The 8,965-nt window shown below is 46.3% G+C and overlaps 1 non-coding gene across 1 annotated transcript; it reads left to right on the plus strand.

The window, feature by feature from the left end:
* Positions 1-8,070: 8,070 nt before the first annotated feature.
* Positions 8,071-8,208, plus strand: LOC114810488. The gene has a single exon (XR_003758187.1). It is a non-coding gene; the product is annotated as a small nucleolar RNA SNORA7 (small nucleolar RNA).
* Positions 8,209-8,965: the final 757 nt, after the last annotated feature.

Below are 8,965 nucleotides of genomic sequence, written 5' to 3' on the forward strand. Positions count from 1 at the left end.
GTCTTTAATCATATTTAAGGTTCATTCCCTTTCTTGATTGAAGACACAACACCTTTTAATTCTAAGACTTTAACTGGGAGTGGAGAAATCATAACTTCTTCTGTTTTTAACATCCTGAGATGATCAAATTAATTCTTGAAATGCAATTAGATATCCATTGGGCCCTAGTTCTAGTTGAGGTGTAATTAACTCAATACCACCAACATCATCCATTTTAAAATTCAGTTGCCTCTTCAGTTTAACAACTTCTTTGGCTGTAAGCTCAGGTGTGTGTGTTCAGTACTAATAATTATGGTATTTATTAAGCACTTACTATGTGCTATGCAATGTTCTAAGCTCTCGGGTAGAGAAGCAGCATGGCTCAGTGGAAAGAGCACGGGCTTTGGAGTCAGAGGTCATGGGTTCGAATGCCGGCTCGGCCACTTGCCAGCTGTGTGTGACTGTGGGCAAGTCACTTCACTTCTCAGGGACTCAGTTACCTCATCTGTAAAATGGGGATGAAGACTGTGAGCCCCACATAGGACAACCTGATTCCCCTGTGTCTACCCCAGCACTTAGAACAGTGCTCGGCACATAGTAAGCGCTTAACAAATACCGACATTCATTCATTCATTCAATAGTATTTATTGAGCGCTTACTATGTGCAGAGCACTGTACTAAGCGCTTGGGATGAACAAGTCGGCAACAGATAGAGACAGTCCCTGCCGTTTGACGGGCTTACAGTCTAATCGGGGGAGACGGACAGACAAGAACAATGGCACTAAACAGCATCAAGGGGAAGAACATCTTGTAAAAACAATGGCAACTAAATAGAATCAAGGCGATGTACAATTCATTAACAAAATAAATAGGGTAACGAAAATATATACAGTTGAGCGGACGAGTGCAGTGCTGTGGGGATGGGAAGGGAGAGGTGGAGGAGCAGAGGGAAAAGGGGAAAATGAGGCTTTAGCTGCGGAGAGGTAAAGGGGGGATGGCAGAGGGAGTAGAGGGGGAAGAGGAGCTCAGTCTGGGAACGCCTCTTGGAGGACGTGATTTTTAAGTAAGGTTTTGAAGAGGGAAAGAGAATCAGTTTGGCGGAGGTGAGGAGGGAGGGCGTTCCAGGACCGCGGGAGGACGTGACCCAGGGGTCGACGGCGGGATAGGCGAGACCGAGGGACGGCGAGGAGGTGGGCGGCAGAGGAGCGGAGCGTGCGGGGTGGGCGGTAGAAAGAGAGAAGGGAGGAGAGGTAGGAAGGGGCAAGGTGATGGAGAGCCTTGAAGCCTAGAGTGAGGAGTTTTTGTTTGGAGCGGAGGTCGATAGGCAACCACTGGAGTTGTTTAAGAAGGGGAGTGACATGCCCAGATCGTTTCTGCAGGAAGATGAGCCGGGCAGCGGAGTGAAGAATAGACCGGAGCGGGGCGAGAGAGGAGGAAGGGAGGTCAGAGAGAAGGCTGACACAGTAGTCTAGCCGGGATATAACGAGAGCCCGTAATAGTAAGGTAGCCGTTTGGGTGGAGAGGAAAGGGCGGATCTTGGCGATCCGACATTATTATTATTATACAAAGTAATCAGGCTGGGCACAGTCCCTGTCCCACATGAGGCTCACACTCTTAATCCCCATTTAACAGATGAGGTAAATGAGGTCCAGAGAAGTGAAGTGACTTGCCCAAGCTCACACAGCAGACAAGTGGCAGAGGTGGCATTAGAACCCAAGACCTCTGACTCCCAAGCCTGTGCTCTTGCCACTAGGCCACAGTGTTCAATGCCTTGAATATAGGCCATCAACTATACTGGTAAATCAGAGGTTCCGCCAAGGACAATTTGTCATTGATTGCTGTAACTCAGCCAATGCGAAGAAGGGTAGGGAGAGATTTATTATTATCTTTAGCAGTTGGCCAGTAAATCTGGCCATGTCTGACATTCCCACAATACATACTGTATCCCCCAGGTGGTTGTACTTAGGTGTGGTTGTAACTCAGGGTAAAGTATCAAACGTTACCGATTGCCTCTCTAGGGTGGTTGTATCCTGAGGCAGTCACAACCCAACCTGTTCTAAGAGTGAAATATTTATAAGATTTTTGAGGTTTATTTTATCTCAGGCTATTCATGCCTCCCATTTTCATTGACCATCTCTTTCCAGTTATTCTTCAGCCTTCCACTCGCTTGTGTCTTTTCCCATTTCTTCCTTTTCCCCTTGTTCTTCTGACCTTCTGGCTGTGGAATTATCCTTATTGCTAATTCTCTCTCTTCCTCTGTAACTGTCTATTGACATCGCTTTGGGTGGTAATGGTAGGAGTAATGATATGTATGATCTCCTACAGAGGGGAACACACGGAACTAAGCACTGGAGAAAGAACAAAGACAAAAACAGACTTTCACTGCCCACAAGGAGTTTAGAACGTCTGTTGCTGAATGTGTGTGTGTGTGTGTGTTTGTGTGTGTGTTTCTGTGCCTGGGTGAGAGTGATTTGTAACCCCAATTAAACATTCCTGTGGTTAATTGTATGAATTGTACTTATATGAGTCTCTATGTCCATGGGAATGTGATTCTGAATACCGTGTCTGTTTCTGTTTTCATGTTTCTGAGGCTGTTGGTGAGTGTGTCTGCACATGCAGCTCAGAATTTAGATACTCCTGGATGGAAAGTCAAAGCAGTCTAAATGAACGCTCCACAAAGACCCTCCACCAGTTGAAAGACAGGCAGCATAGAAGGAAGGATGTTCCTTGTGGGATTAACATTCCCTGCCGATTCCACACGGACTATCCTCATGCTAGTGAGGCCCAAACATGGGCTGTTTGATCTCCAGAGGAGGCTTCGTTTGGCTGGGACGTGGGAGGCTGTTGCCAGTCACCCAGTGCATTCCCCAGCAGGTTTTAAAGAGAAAATCCCCATCTTCTCATGACAGCAGATTTCCCTCATTCCTCTCATCTCCTTCACAGTCATTTTGCTGTTTATTTTCCTCCTCTCTATCTACCCCCGAAACAGACCCCTCAGTCTGGGGCCTCGTCTGATGTCCTGTTGCCGAACCTGGCTCTGCCGAGGAAAAAAACCGGTGGGGATAGGTTAAATTCCAGAGGACAGAAGTAGCATGGCCTTGTGGTTAGAGGAAGGGCCTGGGAATCAGAAGGACCTGGATTCTAATCCTGGCTTTGACACTTTTCTGTTGTGAGACCTTGGGCAAGTTGCTTCAGTTCTCTATATCACAGTGACCTCATCTGTAAAATGGGCATTAATACTGTCGGCCTCATGTGGGACATGATCTATGTCCAACCTGATAAGCTTGTATCTATCCCAGCACTTAATACAGTGCCTTGCAGAAAGTAAACACTTAACCAATATCATAAAAAAGGACCCTAAAATCCTAAAACACTTGAGGATCCAGATGTCTATCCCTACTTGAAGGTGCTGCAGATTATCCTCTAGGCTGTGAGCATGTTGTGGGCATGAATGTGTCTGTTTGTTGTTATACTGTACTCTCCCAAGTGCTTAGTATAGCGGTTTCCACACTGTAAGTGTTCAATAAATATGATTGAATGAATGAGTGACTTATCTATAACCCTCAGTTCAATCATTGCAGAGCACTGTATTAAGCGCTTGGAAAGTACAATTCGGCAACACAGAGAGACAATCCCTACCCAACAAGGGGCTCACATCTAGAAGGGGGAGGCAGACAACAAAATAAAAGAGGTATACAGGCATCAATAGCATCAAAATGGATAAATAGTAGTATAGATATATCCACATCATTAATAAAATTAATAGAATAATAAATATGTACAAATATACGCAAGTGCTGTGGGGTGGAGAAGGGAGTAGAGCAGAGGGAGGGAGTAGGGGTGATGGGGAGGGGAGGAGGAGCAGAGGAAAAGGGGGTCACTCTGGGAAGACCTCCTGGAGGGGGTAAGCTCTCAGTAGGGCTTTGGAGGGGAAAAAAGAGCTAGTTTGGCGGATGTGAGGAGGGAGGGCATTCCTGGCCAGAAGTAGGGTATGGGCCAGGGGTTAACAGCAGTGCAGGCAAGTACGAGGCACAGTGAGGAGGTTAGTGGCAGAGAAGCAGAGTGTGTGGGCTGGGCTGCAGTAGGAGAGAAGGGAGTTGAGGTAGGAGGGGGTAAGGTGATGGAGAGCTTTGAAGCCAATAGTGATGAGTTTTTGCTTCATGCAAAGGTTGATAGGCAACCATTGGAGATTTTTGAGGGGGGTGGTGACATGCCCAGAGAGTTTCTTTAGAAAGAAAATCTGGGCAGCAAAGTGAAATTTAGACTGAATCAGATAATCCACGCAGTTTTACCTTTTTGATCTCCTACTATAACCCAACCTGAATTTGTTGGGAGCAGTGAACCTGCCTATCAACTCTGATTCATTGTATTCTCCCAAGCACTTATTAAAGTGTTCTCACCCATTAGCACACAATAAGTATGATTGTTTGAAAAATTTGATTGATTGAATTCTTCACGCCTTTAATAGCAACCTATTGATTTTTAAAATGATATTGTTAAGTGCTTACTATGTATGCACCGGGCACTCTACTAAGCGCAAGGGGAGAAACAAGCTCATCACCTTGGAGGTTGTGCGTGACCCACATGTGATCAGAGTTTTAATCCCCATTTTACAGAACAGGGAACTGAGGCACAGGGAAATTGAGTGACTTGCCCAAGTTCTCACAGCCGAAGTTCCTGAACAGGAATTAGAACCCAGGTCCTCTGGCTCTCAGACCAGTGCTCTTTCCACTAGGCCTTGCTGCTTTTTCCAGGTCACGCTGCCTTTCCCATTGTATCTCGATCTTGTCTTTCTCACTGCCAGATCTTTACCTGCATCCTTCCTTTAGCCTCTGACAGACCATCACTATTCCCATCTTCAAAGCCCTCCCAAAATTGCATCACCTCCTAGAGACCTTCCCAGACTAAGCCCCATTTCCCCAATTCACCCTCCTTCTGTGTTGCCTATGTACTTGCATCTGTACTCCTTAAGGACTTGATATTCATTCCAACCCCACAACCCTTATGTACATATCCTAAAACTCTATTATTTCTCCTACTTATATTTTACTTTAATTTCTGTCTCTCCCTTTAGGCTATAAACTCCTTGTGAGCAGAAATATCATGTCTGCTGACTTTATTTCATTGCTCTCCCCCACACTGAGTGTTCATTAAATACTATTGATGGATTGATTGGTAGTCCTTGAATCCCAAGATTGTAGCCATGTTTCACTCTTAGTGGTCAGGTAGTCCATATGGCATGTGCGTCTCATATATCTCATTGATGACCCCTGCCCTTGACATTTTGAGATCAAGAGGAAACCAGCTGCAACATTTTCTTCTGCCACATATCCATCCTTTGAGTTGCGATGTCAAAAATTAATCATTTAAAGATATTTATTGAGTGCTTACTTCATGCAGAGCACTATACTAAACAGTTGACAAGAGGTCAATACAAGATCATTGGTAGACACAATCTCTACCCTCAAGGAGCTCAGGTTGTTAATCTGTTTCTCTTTTTTCTTCATTGCCCTGCCTCTCATGCTTTGGAAAGGCCTTGTTTAGGGCTGATTTCTTAGCTTTGCACCAGGGACAGGCTGAATGATGTCATCTTGTGCCAGAGGATTCGGGATGCCTGAATCCTATATCCACTTTATCCCATTAGCATAGCATGTCTCTTCTCCCAGACCCTCAGGTCACCCTCAATAATTTATTTCAATCTAGCCGCCCCAAATTTCCAACTGAATTATCTGGACCACCGAAGACAAAAGCAGGGGTGTTGAATTCTCCACTAATTTGCTAGTGAAATATCTGCTTCATATTCCTTAGTGGTAAAACATATGTTTGCTTTTAATAATCTCCAATTAGCATAACCCAGCACCCTGGGACCCTGCGCCACCAAGTTGGCTGTAGAGCTGGGAAGTAGCACAATTAAGAAGAGTGTCAGCAAGGGAAATCAAAGCTGGTCTGCGTGCTCTCAGGCCCATCCATCCCCATGGAGAAGAGCATCCATGGTAACTGCTGCCTTCCCTCCTGCCAAAGAGTATCCTTGCTCCCAGCAGGCTCAGCGCCTACTGGGCTGGTGATAAAAGGTGGTCCCGCTCCCTCTCGTACTCCTCCATTGCCCCGGAGAAAAGCACCATGGCAACTGCTGTCTTCCCTCGCCCCACTGAGTGTCCCTGGTCCTGGCATACTCTATGCCTGCTGGGCTGGGGATAAAAACTGCTCCCATGTGCTCTCAGGCTCCTCCCTCCCCACTGAGCAAAGCACCGTGGTTACCACCACCTTCCCGCCCTCCACCAAGAGACCCTGCTCCCGGCCATCTTTGTGTGCACGAAGCCAGGGAGAAGAGCTGCTTTGTCACGGCACCCGCGGCAGGTGCCCTCTGCAAAACTCCAAAATGACTGGTGACTGTGGATGTGCCCTGAGCTTTGAATCCCAGAGAGCCTGAAATTCTTCTCTAGTCACAGTAGCCTATTGGTTTTGTTTTTAGTTTGGTCATTTGTCCATGTTAGGTTTTAACATTTCACCATTCCTGATGTGCTTGTCTCTAGACCCATCTCTCCACTTAAATTCTTAGATGGTAACCTCCCCCCAAGAGACATGAACAATGCCCATTTCCCTCCTATGAAATCTCTTCCATTCATTCATTCATTGAATAGTATTTATTGAGTGCTTACTGTGTGCAGAGCACTGTACAAAGCGCTTGGAATGTACAAATCGGTAACAGATAAAGACAGTCCCTGCCCTTTGACGGGCTTACAGTCTAATCGGGGGAGACGGACAGACAAGAAAAATGGAAATAAATAGAGTGAAAGGGAAGAACATCTCATTAAAACAACAGCAAATAAATAGAATCAGGGTGATGTACATCTCATTAAACAAAATAAATAGGGTGATGAAGATATATACAGTTGAGCGGAAGAGTACAGTGCTGAGGGGATGGGAAGGGAGAGGGGGAGAAGCAGAGGGAAAGGGGGGAGAAGAGGGTTTAGCTGTGGAGAGGTGAAGGTGGGGGGGTAGAGGGAGCAGAGGGAAAGGGGGAGCTCAGTCTGGGAAGGCCTCTTGGAGGAGGTGAGCTTTAAGTAGGGCTTTGAAGAGGGGAAGAGAATTAGTTTGGCAGAGGTGAGGAGGGAGGGCATTCCAGGACTGTGGGAGGATGTGGCCCGGCGGTCGATGGCGGGATAGGCGAGACCGAGGGACGGTGAGGAGGTGGGAAGCAGAGGAGCGGAGCGTGCGGGGTGGGCAGTAGAAAGAGAGAAGGGAGGAGAGGTAGGAAGGGGCAAGGGGTTGGAGAGCCTTGAAACCTAGAGTGAGAAGTTTTTGTTTTGTGCGGAGGTTGATAGGCAATCACTAGAGGTTTTTAAGAAGGGGAGTGATATGCCCAGAACGTTTCTGCAGGAAGAGAGTGAAGAATAGACTGGAGCGGGGAGAGAGAGGAGGAAGGGAGGTGAGAGAGCAGGCTGACACAGTAATCTAGCCGGGATATTACGAGAGCCTGTAGCAGTAAGGTAGCCGTTTGGGTGGAGAGGAAAGGGCGGATCTTGGCGATATTATAAAGGTGAGACTGGCAGGTTCTGGTAACAGATTGGATGTGTGGGGTGAACGAGAGAGCCGAATCAAAGATGACACCGAGGTTGCGGACCTGAGAGATGGGAAGGATGGACTTTCCATCTACGGTGATAGGGAAGTAAGGGAGAGGACCGGGCTTGGGAAGGACGATGAGGAGCTCAGTTTTGATCATGTTGAGTTTTAGGTGGCGGGCAGACATCCAGGGAGAGATGTCCTGCTCTGCACGGAGTAACTGCTTAATAATGACTGTGACCACTAATATGACTCCTACTATTATTACTACTACTAAACAAGCAAGGTTCCCTGAGAGAAAAACTTGTATTGGGAGCTGTTAAGATGAGTCAGAGGAGAGAGGACCTAAACACCCTTTTCTCTATCATTCAAGTCTCTCCTGCTTTCATCATCACCCAGAACAGGGAGACCGGTGAACAGTGATCTGCTAAATGTATGCACCTCAAAGGAATATTTCAAGTCCATGGTGACATTCTCTGCCTCCCTACCCCCAAATTAGGTTGGAGCCTATCTGTGTTGCTTCTTTTGGGTTTTGCAGGTTCTCACTTGGAGAGTTTCTAGTACTCTACCAGTCTCGAGTTGGGGAGGGAGAGTCAAGCAGAGGCCTGTCCATTCCATTCCTAGCTTGGGCAGTGGCTAGCGAGTGGAAGGAAATCTGCTACAAGTCAAAACCCACCTGTTCTGGTCAGCAGTGCCATGGGAGAGAGTTGAGGGTGGAGACTAAAGTTTACTGCACGGAAGGAGGCAATGGTAAACCCCTTCCGAAAACTCTATGGATACATGACAGCACGGTTGCAGATGAAGGTGGGGTGTTCTGGGAGAGACGTATCCATGGCATTGCTATGAGTCAGAGAGGGCTTGACAACAAGACCTAGACAGTATTTATCTTGGTATAGGGTAAAATAACCATTCCTCTAGAGAGGAAAGAAAAGACTGGGGTAAAAGAGCCTTGGAGCCAACATTATGTACATAATATACACTGGGCCCGTATCTTTAAATTATTTTATAATTTTAAAGTAATTATAAGTTATTGCAATACCATCTGTCTCCTCTTCTAGACTAAGTTGGTTAAGGGGTGGGAAAGTGTCTGTTAATTATTTGTTTTGTACTCTCCCAAGTGCTTAGTACAGTGCTCTACACATAGTAAGCACACAATAAACACCATTGACTAACTGAAACAGTGAATAGGGTACTGTTTGAATAGTCATAACAACATTCATTGCATAGTCACTAGGTGCGATGTTCTGTACTAAGTATTCATTCATTCATTCAATAGTATTTATTGAGTGCTTACTATGTGCAGAGCACTGTACTAAGCACTTGGAATGAACAAGTCGGCAACAGATAGTCCCTGCCGTTTGATGGGCTTACAGTCTAATCGGGGGAGACAGACAGACAAGAACAATGGCAATAAATAGAGTCG

The sequence above is a fragment of the Ornithorhynchus anatinus genome, chromosome 3 (genome assembly GCF_004115215.2).
Source record: "Ornithorhynchus anatinus isolate Pmale09 chromosome 3, mOrnAna1.pri.v4, whole genome shotgun sequence".
NCBI lineage: Eukaryota > Metazoa > Chordata > Mammalia > Monotremata > Ornithorhynchidae > Ornithorhynchus > Ornithorhynchus anatinus.